The sequence below is a fragment of the Pseudochaenichthys georgianus genome, chromosome 18 (assembly GCF_902827115.2).
Source record: "Pseudochaenichthys georgianus chromosome 18, fPseGeo1.2, whole genome shotgun sequence".
Lineage (NCBI taxonomy): Eukaryota > Metazoa > Chordata > Actinopteri > Perciformes > Channichthyidae > Pseudochaenichthys > Pseudochaenichthys georgianus.
In genome coordinates, this window is record NC_047520.1 from 1445741 (window position 1) to 1460167 (window position 14427).

At 40.7% G+C, this 14427-nt stretch overlaps 1 pseudogene; it reads left to right on the plus strand.

Moving 5' to 3' along the window:
• The first annotated feature begins 664 nt into the window (after positions 1 to 664).
• Positions 665 to 14427, plus strand: part of LOC117463707 (complement C3-like) — a 40308-nt pseudogene continuing 26545 nt past the window's right edge.

Genomic DNA, 14427 nt, shown 5'->3' on the forward strand with positions numbered 1-14427 from the left:
TTTAAAAACAAAATATATATTTAATTTTACATTGTAATGCAAAACAACCTGTTCCATTAATTCATTGCTTTAAAATACATTTTGTAGTTTCCATTCATTTAAAATGGTTGAGGTAAGCTTGGGGGACTCAAAGGGCACCCGATTGTTTGTCTGAACACCTTGTTTCTCTTGTGCATTAAGAACACTTGTGTTAGGGCATGAATGAACAATAAATAGGTTATATACAGTATAAAATACCACGTACTGTCCGCCCTCCTATGCCACCCTGGCATGACCTCTTGCCTCCCCTTTGCCCCCGCATGTAAAATGTTCTAGAACCGCTACTGCTTAGGACATAGTGTGCATGTTCAATATGATTGACTATGTGTGCAGATTCAGCAGGTTCAGAATAAGAATTAAACATTAGTAACATTTCCCAAACAAGAAAAGAAGAACAAGTTGTCACATTTAAAAACAACATTAATGCAGAATAGTTATTTGGCAGTCATTTTGAAGTGGTCATTCAACTTTATGCTCCACAGTTAGTCAAACATGTTATTGTTACCCCTTATTGATTTTCTATTGTTTATCTTTTTCCTCAAATTGGACCTTGTGTTTATCAGTTTCTCAAATGCTGCTGGGAAATGGTGTGTATGTGGTTGTGTTCGTACAGGTGGACAGAAAGACTAAGTGAGGTGGGGCTGGGCAGTGAGAGGATAAAAGGAGGGTGCTGCATAGCGACACTTCACTGACAGCGGACCAGGATCAGGTAGGAGGATGAGGAAGACTTTGCTGTGGCTGCTGGCCTCTCTGGCCTTCGTCTCCCTGACTTCTCTTGCTGATGGAGCTCCAATGTAAGTAGACATGTCGTACCTTTACCCACTCCAGCTCTGCTTGTATAATTTCTCAGAAAACAAAGATATATATTTTTTTAGTTGTTAGTCATCTTCCCGGTATCAGGGGTGCACATAACTGGTACGCAGGTACGGCACGGCAAAAATCTGAAATGCGTATAACGTCACTTGTGTCACTATGCGCCTTTGCGTACCTGATAGGTCATCAAAACAAAACACTTATTTCGTCTACACGGTTTCTTGTCAACACTCAATGGAGTAAACTATAAGACATCATGTCCAAAAAACCAAAAGACATTAAGCAGCCACTTCGGCGTTTTGCTCCCTGCAAAAAACACCAGACATGCTTGGACTGATTGAAGTGGGTGCCAGCCGAGCCGCACAGCCGCAGGCCATAACCGACGGACCTGTGAAGCTTTTACAGGAGGCAGAGGCTTAGAACACTGGACGACTAGGTTGGTTGCCGTGTGCACAGACAGGGTTTTTGTTGTTAAGTACACCAACTGGCTGCGGAGGGAGAAATCCCTGTGCACATTATGTGCCCCGCACACACTGGAGAACTGCGCAAAATCAGCTGATCACAACGTTCACGTTCTGTGAGACTTTTAATCGTTCTCTGGTCAACCTGCTGCAATTTTATTTACAACAAGGTGGAGCAAAACACATAGCTGCAAATGTGTGTTAATGGAAGAGTTTTAAATCAGACAGAGGTGGAAGAAGTACTCAGATATCTGTTACAAGTACACAGTCCAGCATTCAAAATGTTACTCAAGTAAAAGTAGAAAAGTATTATCATCACAATATAGTTAAAGTACTGATTTAAGAGTTGATTATATTTCACCTCATTCATCCAAATCTGGAAAGTAACTAAAGGTATTAAATACATGTAGTGGAGTAAAAAGTTTAACATACCTCTGAACTGTAGAGGAGTAGAAGTACACAGTAGCATAACATGGAAATACTCAAGTAAAGAACAAGTATACATGTACTGTCTTAGTTACCTCCCACATCTGAAATCAGATATGAGATCAGAAGCAGATCAGATACGTCTGCATTCATATTATTACCTTAACTCGTGTCGTTCATAATGAGGAGCTACAGTCCACTCTGTGTTACACAATTCAAGGTCATGTGGTGTTTCAAATGATGCCAATAAGTTGGCCTAATGTTTTGTTTAGAGTTTGCACAACGATGCAAAATGCCAAGCAGATTAAGGGTCTAGATATGATGAAATGTTGTGTTGATCCAATGCTGAACCTTTGTAATCAATAGATTACTCATTGTGTGTGCAATCCATGCTGGAGCTCATGATCCACATCTTTGAAAAATAGATTTAGTTTGTTTCTGCAGTTTGGGCAATTGAAACCTAAAGTTAAATGTTCTGCTCCCCCTCACTGTTCCCTTTAATTATGTTCTTACCAATTGGGTTCGGTTTATTTATTGGACCACTTTAAGCACAACTCATGCAGTGTCCCATATATTTATTTGTATGCTCACAATTTCCAAAACACATAAATATTCTTTGAACTTTACTATTTGAAACACTTCAAACTCGTCCTGCGAATGGAAATAAACCATGGAGGCATCATTAATTCAAGATGAGTAGCTAATTTAAAAAAGGTTTTTGTGTGAATTCATATTTTGAACTCTTTTTTTCAGTACATCCAAAACAGCATGTGGTTCTTTCTGCTCGGTGACATCACATTCACATTAATATACATCTTCTTTTCCGCCCCTGATTTGCAGGGAGGTGATGTCTGCCCCCAACTTGTTGAGGGTAGGAACAGCAGAAAACGTTTTTGTGGAGTGTCAAGACTGCACAGGTGCAGACAAAAGGGTGACAATCAGTGTGTTGAGCCATCCAACCAAAAACAAAAGGCTGGCAACTGCATCTGTGACACTAACCAGTACAGATGACTTCCAGGCGCTGGTACAGATAATGGTAAATGATGCGCTATAACTCGACTGCATTTTCTAAGATGATCTATGAATTTAAAAATGCACATGCTGTACACACCCTACTCCTAATGAACTGTTTGTTTCTCTTCATGATGATTTCAGATCCCTGCTGGAGCCTTCAGTAAGGATCCCAGCATCAAGCAGTATGTGTATCTGCAAGCTCAGTTCCCTGGCCGACTGCTTGAGAAGGTTGTCATGGTCTCCTTTCAGTCTGGGTATATCTTCATCCAAACTGACAAGACCCTCTACACCCCCAACAGCAGAGGTGAATATATTCATTATCATTCAATCAAGCAATATTTATTCATATTACAAATGTGAAATGTGCCAAAAGGGGCTGATTAGGAACATCAGTCCCAATTAATCAGTGAAAAAATTACTACTATAAATATGTGACTTAAAGGTCACCTATAAGGCTACATCCACAATGTAATGTATTGTATACATTAATATGTGTCCCCTCTGTGTTAAGAGTTTCAGGAAAATAATAATCTCTCTTTTTTTGTCCTGATCCAAAAACCGGTCTGAAAATGAGAAGATCCGATTTAGGCCACTTTGTGATGTCACAATGTTTGTTTTGGGTTGTGTAACCATTAGCCAATAACCAACCAAGGTGACACCCGCTCACCGAATCTCATCCTAGAAGGTTTCCCATTCCTCAAATTTCCCTCCTCGACTCCTATCCTCGATTCATATATTTACTTTTAATTCATTGACTGTATAATGGGGCAAAAGCAGGCTACAGATGTGGGGGGGCACACACACACACACACACACACACACACACACACACACACACACACACACACACACACACACACACACACACACACACACACACACACACACACACACACACATGTATTTATATATATATATACAATTTCAGAATCAAACAAGTATGAGAGCACTCTCATAATAACGTAACTATCAGAGACTGGATATATCTCTCCCCCCCTCCTCTCTCGCTACAATGAGGAATTTAAATTACGGGCCAAAAGTTTTATTTACAAGTATTACAATTAAGCAGAGGAAACCAGACCAACTGAGACCTGTCTCTCCGCTGGATCTACGCACACACACACACACACACACACACACACACACACACACACACACACACACACACACACACACACACACACACACACACACACACACACACACACACACACACACACACACACACACACACACACACACAAACACACACACCTAAAGCTGTTCTCACTCTAAACATTGCGCGATGAAAGCAGTTAATACAATAATATCCAGGGGAGGCATGCAAAGCTGTCATTGGCTGAGATAAGTCCGGCCGTGCGTCACGACTCTTTGAAACATCTCTGTTGCCGGAAATGCATCCTCGGAGGAGCCGTGGGGGACCGTGGAGGACCCATCAGTGTATCCTCGGTTAGAGCTCCTCCAGAGAGCCTCCTCGACGCTCGACCCTCGGGCCTCAATGTGCATTTAGAGAAATGAGATGTCCCTCAACATGGCGCGCTGAAATTCATTTCCGGGTCACTACCGGAGCACCGAGGAGTGGAGGAGTGGAGGAGTGGAGGAGGTGGAGATGAGAGAAATGGGAAATCTTCCTAGAGCACCATTGTGTTTTTTTGACCAAATATCCTGCAGAGGGGCGTGGCCAGCAGCAGCTCATTAGCATTTAAAGCCACAGTCACAGCATCATCACTTTGGAACAGGGCTGAAACAGAGGGGTTTAAGGCATGCTACAATGCACGATCTGTTTTGTATTTCGAGCCAAACACTTCAGAGACATGTTTTATATATATATATCTGAGACCTATAATATATTGTTGAAAAATAGTATAATAGGGGACCTTTAAAACATAGTAGTGGCAGCGGACCTAAATCAGGAGAACTGCAACAGGTTCATCCACAATCCAAAAGGTGCAACGATTGAGTGCTTTCTGCAAGAGGAACAGTTGCCAAGTTGTTACCATGCATTTATTGGACATTAGTGCATAAAGATAGAGGCAGGGGAAAAGAGAGGCAGTCTAAGCCTCCAGCAGCATGTCTAGGGGCTGGTCCAAAGTAAGCCTGAGCAAGCCCGAACTATAAGCTTTATCAAAAAGTAAAGTCTTAAGTCCGCTCTTTTTCTGTCAGTTCATTACAGGATGTTTGCTGTGACACCCCGTATGGAGCCTGTGGAGAGGGATGATGCCAACCAAATGGATGCGTCTATTGCCATTGAGTTTGAGGTATTGTTTTCCGATCTTTGATAAGCACATATACCAAGCCTCTTTGCATTACAAATTCTTAACAGTAGATACTTTTCCCGGAATAACCTAAATAAAAGTAAAAACACAGCCAACCTGAGTTGTTGGGTTGTGTTACTTTAGGAACACCTGTCCTATCACTTGCTACCCTCTAGTGGTTGATTTGCATACACAAGCCACTTCCTTTAGTGGTAGATGAATACATTTTAGGAGTAGCTGGAAATTAAAAAAGTCTCAATGGAGACAATGACCAAGCTGATGGAGACATGCATAAAATAGTCTAAAGCATGGATTTACAAGATTAATTTGTTTCTGTTAATGTTTTACTTTTTATATTGTTCTTTTTTAGACCCCTGAAGGCATCATCTTAGCACTTGATCTAGTCTCTTTGAATGCAGGGATCCACTCTGGACATTACCAACTCGCTGAAATTGTCAGGTTAGTAGTTTATCTTGTTTATGTTGTGTTCTCAACAATGAATTTCCATGTTGCAAATTTAGTGTTTGGAAAATAACTAAACAAAAAGTAATATCTTGTATGAAATGTGGAGACACAATGAATTCTCAGTTCACACATCACCCCATACTTCCAAGATGATGAATATAAGTGAAAAACACTGGATCAGAACAGGGGGGGGGGCGCGGGCGTGTGCGGGCTTGTGAACTGGCGCGCACAGCGTAAAGCAAAAACTCACAGACACTTCAATGATTTGTACGGCAGTACGGTTGGGAAACTATATCATTTCCTTTTTGACGGGCATGCATAACACGGCAAAACACCGGAGCCTCACTGCATTGAAGCTTTGGTGCTGTTCTGGTTTGTTCTAATCTGTCAAAATTAAGGACTGCTTTCAGATGTTTCCGTCATTGTTAAAAGAAATCCGTCATAGACGGGAAATATTCGGTTAACGCGACCTCTGGTTGGCAGAGTAGTTCCTGGGGTCTATAACACCTTACTGCACTTCATCTGGAAATTCATTTGTATATTCATTCAGCGAATATGCTACTTTAGTACATTCAGAGTCACATCTGAATGTACTAAAGTAGCATATTGGCTTTCTGGCCGAAATGATTAAGGATTGAAATAACAGTCTTCTTGTGGTCAATATATGTTCTCACTCTCAAATGAATAGTTTATTTATTCATTTATTTATCTATAACAATGCAGCATTTGAATTGTAAATGGACAGATTCAATAGAAATAGGCCAACATTTAATGCATATGAATTGTACAGTAAAACTAATCAATGTAAAAAGAAATACAATCAAAGTACTAATACCTTGACTCCCTAACTACTACTAACTACCACTACTAACTACTACTAACTGCTACTAAGCTGAACACGTTACATTTTAGTGTAGGGCACTAATAATTATATTCAGCCGCTCATTTTTATATATTTTATTTGTGAATCAACAAGATGTGAATACCTTCACAGAGTATGCGGCCTGATTCCTGTATTACCTTGTTACCTCTCTAAATTAGTGTTTAAATGTTGTGTTTTTGTGTGTTTCTATGTTTAGTATCGGACAGTGGAAGATCCACGCAAAGTTCCACAGCAACCCACAGCAGAGCTTTAGTGCAGAGTTTCAGGTCAAAGAATATGGTGAGTCTCCCATTACCTGCACTCATTTAAAACCAATATCAACGAGTTTTTACTAGATTGGTTAAACCATAAATATATTTTTCAGTGCTTCCCAGTTTTGAAGTTAAACTGAATCCTACGAGCTCTTTCTTCCACGTGGACGACCCAGAGCTCACAGTCGACATTAAAGCCAGGTGAGAGAAAGTTATTGTTCCGTGGCTTTAGAGGCTGTTTGATTGGTGGATTGATTGTAGGAATGAATACAGGTTGCTGTTTAGAGGTTGGGTTGACGCTCTTGCTCTTTTAGTTTAAGGTTTAATCATTTGTTTTTACTTTGTTTAAAATGAACCTGTTTTGATTCATACATGTCCCTCTCTTCTGGATTTAGGTATTTGTTTGGTCAAGAGGTGAATGGGGTGGCCTACGTTGTGTTTGGGCTCATAAATGATGGTCAAAAGAAGAGCTTTCCAAGTTCTCTTCAGACAGTGCAGGTGAGCACATTCTACACTAACTATATTTTACATGTGTTTTGGAAGAGTCTCATACTCACAACATGCCTAGTATTTCTCCTCTAACTCCAAGATCTGCAGTTATTTCAGTTTCATTTATATTCACAGATATTATGTATTTAGTGTGTTGAAAATGTAACATAATGACAACGATGGTGGTGACAAAACACAGTCTTTTCATATTGTTTTAACTGAGAGACCCTTAGCAGCAGGAAATAAAATGTTGTATTAGCAACTGTTCACTGTAACACTATACGACATTTTAAGACACATTTTTGAACTATGTTACATTAGATTGAAGAAGGTGTTGGAGCTGTCACGCTGAAGAGAGAGCACATCACAACGACCTTCCAAAACATTGAAGAACTGGTGAAGAAATCCATATATGTAGCTGTCAGTGTGCTAACGGAGAACGGTAAGAAAGAGACTAAGACTATTCCCAAACGACAGGGGGGAAACATAAATATATTGTATAAAGATAGGATAAGTGTTTTTGTATCAACTACAAAGTGACCGCTTTTAAAAAATATAATGACATTATAAACAACAAATCTTTAATCTGTTTTGATTTGATTTGTTTCTGCATCTATTAACAGGTGGTGAAATGGTGGAGGCAGAGTTGAGAAATATTCAGATTGTTAAATCTCCTTACACCATCCACTTCAAGAAAACTCCAAAATATTTCAAACCAGGAATGACCTTCGATGTTGCGGTAAACTAATTTACATTAACTTTAAAAAAGTACTATAAAAAAAGCACTATATTTTTGATGTATTCAATTATTTTCTGAAAGACAGTTACTATTTTGTAACTTAATAAACCTACATAGAGTTTACTTCTCTCTTATTATATTATTAACAATAACTTAGGGTTACTTATGGTAACCCATGACATATAAGCACAGCGGAACCCTCTACTGGACTCTATGGGTACTCCCCTGTATCCTATTCATGCACGCATTCCTTCACTGAGACTTCCATAGATGTACCCGGCCCCTAGGCGGGCCTACCTGAATGCGCGTGCATCCACCGCATAAGCAACACGTTCTCACTCCCAACCCGTCACATATTAACGGACGGTCAGGGACCCTCCCCGTCACCCTATTACGTACAGGGTACCCCTTGAGAGTCCGTTTTCAACAGGCAGGGCGACCCATTGACTTGCATAGAGATCCCTGAACGTTGGCAATAGAGGATTTGAGATCGCAGCAAAATGCTCTCCGCAGATCCATTCTCACAGCGTTTATCAACCTTTTTCTTACTCAATATCAAGCCACACTTATTGTTTTTACTTCTTTATTTTAATTGAATAATGTAGGACATTTGTTGCCGTCAGTTATGGGTAGAGTAGGGGCTCAGAATACTGAAATCTGTATTGTTTCATCGTTTTTTCCTTCTAATTTTGTATTCTTTTATAAATCACACACTGTTATTTACTCAACAATAACACATAAATATACTTGTGTTTATTTATTTGTTAGATTAATAAACACAAGTTGGAGTCCGTCAGGACCGAGGGTCGGAGTAGCTCATCGTAGTTGCTTTAGAGAATTTTACACCCGGAAGTAAGTATTCTCTCCGCTTTGCTTGACAAACCCCGTGATAGTCCTCAAGCTCTGTGATTGGATGTTTGAGTGTGCGCCGAGGGTTACGCCGAGCGTCGAACAGCACTTTGAAATGGGATGGAACCACGGCAGACTGTCCAAAACTGGATTTGAACGGGTCCACCCCGTCCCCCCGTCCCCTACCCCGTCCCCAGAACTACACATGCTGGCTATTGTGTGTTTCGCAACATGTTCTCTATGGCACGTCTCTACTGGGAATTGTAGTTTTAAAAGACGTTTTCGTATTTCCCATAATCGGAAGTTGCCAGTATTAAACTGTGTACATCCCTGGAGGTTTAGGGGATAGGAAACACTCAAATTTAAAACATATAATTAATAAATGGGTGAAAATTGCTTGTGTCCATAATGGGCAGCATTAATATATACCCACATGACAGCTAAGGTCAGAAGAGCTTTATTTAACAGCTGGTCTCATGTCTGTGACCCCTCCTGTTGTTAATTGATAACCCTGAAACATGCACTTGTCAAGGTTCAGAGACAAATATGGCAGTAGCCATCGATCATCTTACAATACATTGCATTTAGCTGACGCTTTTATCCAAAGCGACTTACAATAAGTGCGTTCGACCAACAAGATACAAACTTGAAGAAAACAGAATAATATAAGTACATCAGGTTTCATAGAGCTAAAACATTTCAAGTGCTACTCAACTGGCTTTAGATAAGCCAGTCCTTTATTAGTATATAAGTGCTTTGTTAGTAATTATATCGCTCGAAGTGGAGTCAAAAGAGATAAGATATACTTTATTGATCCTAAGTTGGAAACATTTGCGTTACATCAGCATGTGTAACAGTTGTAAATATGCAATGGTGTTTATTTGTAAATCATTTAGTATAATCACACAAATTCTGTGTTTTATGTTTAATAATTCTGTGTTCTTTATTTATTGAATGTTCAATACCTGACAAGGTTCCTCAACAGTGCATTACAAGACATCTATCAATATGTGTGTATACTCCACCATTAAACTGTCATATTCTGCACATTTCTTATACTATCTACTAGGGATGCACGATATTGGTTTTTTGAAACCGATACCGATACTGATAACTTCCTGCTTCTCAAGACCGATACCGATAACCGATAATAATATAATATATATATAAAAGTACCTGTAGTTTTTGCACACCTGGTGTTAAAAAAAAGACTAGTAGTGAGCAAATGACATGAGCATTACTACTATGAACAAAATAAAGCCAATAAAAGTTTTGACTCTTCAAAGTGACCATATTTATTTTCCCAAATAAAGTTCTTGCCTTTTTCAAAAGCCTCGTCGATAGGTAAAAGCCCCGGTGCCTTTGCAGCTGGCTTTGGATTCGCCGCTAGTTTAGCAGTGCAGACGTCTTCGTAGCGATGGCGATGTTTCAGGTGACTAATCAGGTTGGAAGTATTATAGCTCGTTGCCTTTTTCCCTCCTCGTGGAACTTCTGCATTGCATTTGTTAATACAAATAGCAAGCAAACTATCTAACTCTGAAACTTTGAAATAGTCCCATACTACCGACGACATGTTTTTTTGCTGTCCTGGCTTCACGGCCGCACACCATTTATGTCACAGCCAGGCATGAGTTAGGGAGCGCTGGATTTGTGAAAAACTCCCCTATTCCTAAACCACTATACCACAGTACTGGCAAAACGGGAGGAGCCGAGGGAAAAACAAGCGCCCCTCATCCCAATCCACCCACACCGCAGTATTTTTTTCTTTTTTTTAACCCAAAAAATAAATTGTATATTATCGGGGCTATTAATACTTTTATCGGGTTTATCGGGATGACTTCATAATTCCTAATATCGGACCGATAATTATCGGGCCGATAATTGTCATGCACCACTACTATCTACATACATCTTATAAGAGTATAATACATATGTATAATATCAGTTAAAATAAGTGCTTAAACATACAGTAGTTAACATTGCAGGAAAGAAATATATTAGTACTTTGTCAGGCTTAATATGTATACCCCCAAAGCTTTTTTCTTATTCAAAATAATACCTTAACCTAAAGTATTTTTTAATATTTAAATAAAGCCTTATTAGTTTGTCTGTCTGTGTCTCCTGTTAATATCTAATAATATAAATAATACATTTCAATAACGTGCTTTAACCACCAGGTGTCCCTTTCAATCAGCTTTGCGCCGTTATGGTGTACATATACCAATATACCGATTGGATCGAATATAAAAGTCAGCCGAATTAGTGTTGATCCTGCAAGGAGACGTATATTGTGTAGATTTTGTTTGATTGCTGATATATTTATGATCCATGTCACATATTCAGTTTCGGCTGCAGTTGTTCCTGTTTGTCGAGAAGTATTCTCATCAGGGCTCTATAAATAGAGAACTACGGCAGATATGTAATAATTAATGCAGCCGAACCGTGTATTACAATGCCGTTATGTGATGACCTCCAAAGACAAAAGCACACTCGGAATAAAGTATTGTTTTTTTTTAAAAAAAAATTCGGATCTCACATCAACAGGATGTCCGGTTAACTATAATGTCCGTGTGCAACAATAGCCCAACCCATAGATCCGTGGGTGAATAATAATCACCACATTACACACATCCCTTCACATTTACATTTAAATGTACATTAAAGTATTTCGTGAGGCCTTCTAATATGTTTTTAAATATAATTAGGGTTGTAGTTGAAGAGTTTATAAATTATTGCATTGCACAATCGCACAACGGCACGTCCATTAATTCCATAACCCCACACATGGATTAACATCGATTTAATACATTAATGTAGCCTTTGTTTCTGCTAAAAGAGGTGTAGACCAGCTGGGGCAACAAGAAAATCGGCGAAATCGAGTGTGACTATTAAAAAATAAATCATTATTATATTACTATTGACAATAACAACCGACCGTCGGGGTAGCATTTGCCGGGGAGCGTTCTCATGGCGTCTATTATCAACGCTATGGGCGGTCTATGAAGGTCTATGGACGCCCTGCCCATTGAAAATTGACTTCCAAGGGGTACCCTGTCCGTAATAGAGTGACGGGGAGGGGCCTGACCGTCCGTCAATATGTGACGGGTTGGGAGTGAGAACGTGTTGGCATAAGAGGCGACCTCGCCCGCTCACTGCTACCCCTTTACTTTCTCTTCAGCTGAGTAGCATAGGGCAGCAGTGCTACATGAGTATAGGGCTCCACTGTGCTTATATAACATGGGTTACTATACGTACTCCAAAGTTATATCTCGCACAGGCTCCGCCCTCTACTGGACTCTATGGGCGGGTATACATCGGGCTCCGCCCCCTGTATACCCGCTCTGCTGTCCCGTGAGAACACCACTCCATCCCCCTGTTTCGGACCGGCTTTCTGTCTAGCAGCCGCTGCGCCTCCCTCACCCCTTACCCCGCGGAGGTGTGCCAAAACCTAGAGGATTTCTACCCCTGTCTTAATGCAGGGGAAAAGGAAATCCCCAGCCCCTCTGGGCCCATGTGCGCGTTACGTCCGGGGAGGGGGTCAGATGCCCACAGACGAAAAGGAGCCAGGCATGTCCAAGAGATAAAACTTAATGAAGGGACATGGTGTTGACCAAGATGCCGCCGTGCATATGTCCTCCACACTTACGCCATTAAATAAGGCAGTTGATACAAGATACGTGCAAGATGGTCACAGCGTGAGTAAGCACATCTCAAGCTCGTCTGTTTGTCGCTGTTAAATGAGCTCTTTAAAGCTTATATCATTGATCCACATGATCTGAACTCATGAACATTTGAATAACTTAAGTACATAGTAAAGCGGCTCATTACGGTCTCTGGATTAGTGTATTTTTTTGCATTTCCAACTATGGAGGGACACATGTCTCTGCAAACTTTGTGGGACGCAATTCAACAGATCAAGACCGACATGCTTACTAACATTGACTCAAAAATGGATCCCATTCAAAGTAGTTGAGCAGGATACGCAATTCCCTGTCTAGTTGGGAGACCAGATCAATTTGTTGGAACAGCGTGTCGGGGCTAATGAGACAGCCGTCCGGTCATGGCAGCAGCTCCGTCTGCATATGCCGACACAAAAGGACCATTTCAGTTTTCCTGATATATAATCATCCAGCGACTTGAATAGTTCTGCGGCTGTGGTTTTGGTTGGCAACGATAGAGCACATAACATATCCTCATGCACATCCTCCTGATAAAGACATCGCACATAAACAAGTAGTATTGCCTTGTTGTCAATATCTGTAGACTCGTCAACCTGGAGTGCGTACCACGGTGATGTATTAATCCTCTCCAACAATTGTGTCTCAATGTCCTCTGCTATTTGCTCAATGCGCCGAGTGACGGTGCTAGCTGAAAGAGGCACCTGCGCTATCTTTTTAACCGCAGCCACTCCGAGAAGTTCGCGGCAAATGTCTTTAGTGGCGGGCAGGATCAATTATTCACCAATAGAGTGGCAACGTCACGCCCATCTACTTCCTGCCCATGGGACATTATTTTCGGGGTTATAATCTTTCTCTCTCCATTGACTTCAATACATAATTTTTCCCGAAATAAGGTCCCATGGAGGTCCACCGGAAGGGGAGGGACTTTGCCACTCTATGGTGAATGGCTTCTTAGCCTTAGCAATACGGTTAGCCACCAAGTATAATGCTCTCAGTACACTCGCATGTGTTGATGTGGTGGCCCTGAGGAATAGCTTCTGTCCTTCTTGTTCATACTTTTTTCTTTCAAAATACTCTGAAGGCTTGTCTTTTAATGCGGGGTGCTTGGTCTCCAAGTGCGAAGCAGTTTTGAAGGCTTAATTGTCACATGAGAGAGCCAGTTGCCGCATATTATGCAGAGCGGGCTTGGTGCGCGGGCATCACCTGTCGCGATAAATCCATATTTTAAGTAGGACTCCTGATATTATTATTAAATGCAGCTTTTTTTCTTGGAAGTCGTAGGCTCTTCTTCTGTCTCCTCACTGGACCTTTTCCCCTTCGCAGAGACGTTTGTTTTTTACTCATTTTGCTAGCTTGTGGGTTTAATTTTAGCGGCAACGGATTAACGGCATAGACGGATGTAACGGAGGGAATCCGGTCAGTTTTCAAAATAAAACATCGTTCAGACTCAGATAATAAATAAAACGAAAATAATGTAAGTTATTTATTTTTTCTCTGCGGCCCGGTACCAAATGACCCACGGACCGGTACCGGTCCGCGGCCCGGGGGTTGGGGACCCCTGATCTAAGTCATCATATTTAGTGAACAGAGCTAGATATTAGTACTGAGATTTGACCTTTATAAGATACGGTCTAATAAGACAGTAAACCTTTTTTCTGATTGTTGAACTGTTTGTGTCGGTGTTGGCAGGTCGAAGTTGTGAATCCTGACAACACTCCGGCACCAGGTGTTGCTGTTGTGGTTGAACCAGGCCCTGTGAATGGCATGACCGCAGACAATGGCATGGCAAGGCTAACCATCAATACAGGAGGGAACCCACAACTACTGACGATCACTGTAAGTCTCTTACAAATTCATACAGGCACCATGGGCCGCTTTTCAAATGTAAGCTTTGACCTGCAATCAATGAATAATCATTCTAAACATTTTTGATATTCATTTTTTAAGGTAAATTCAAGCAGAGCTATCAGCAGATGTTTTTGCTTCTTTGTAGCTCATTGCTTTACTTCCGATTGTTTGCACATTTAATTTACAGTATGTGAAAGGTGAAGCTTATCTTAATC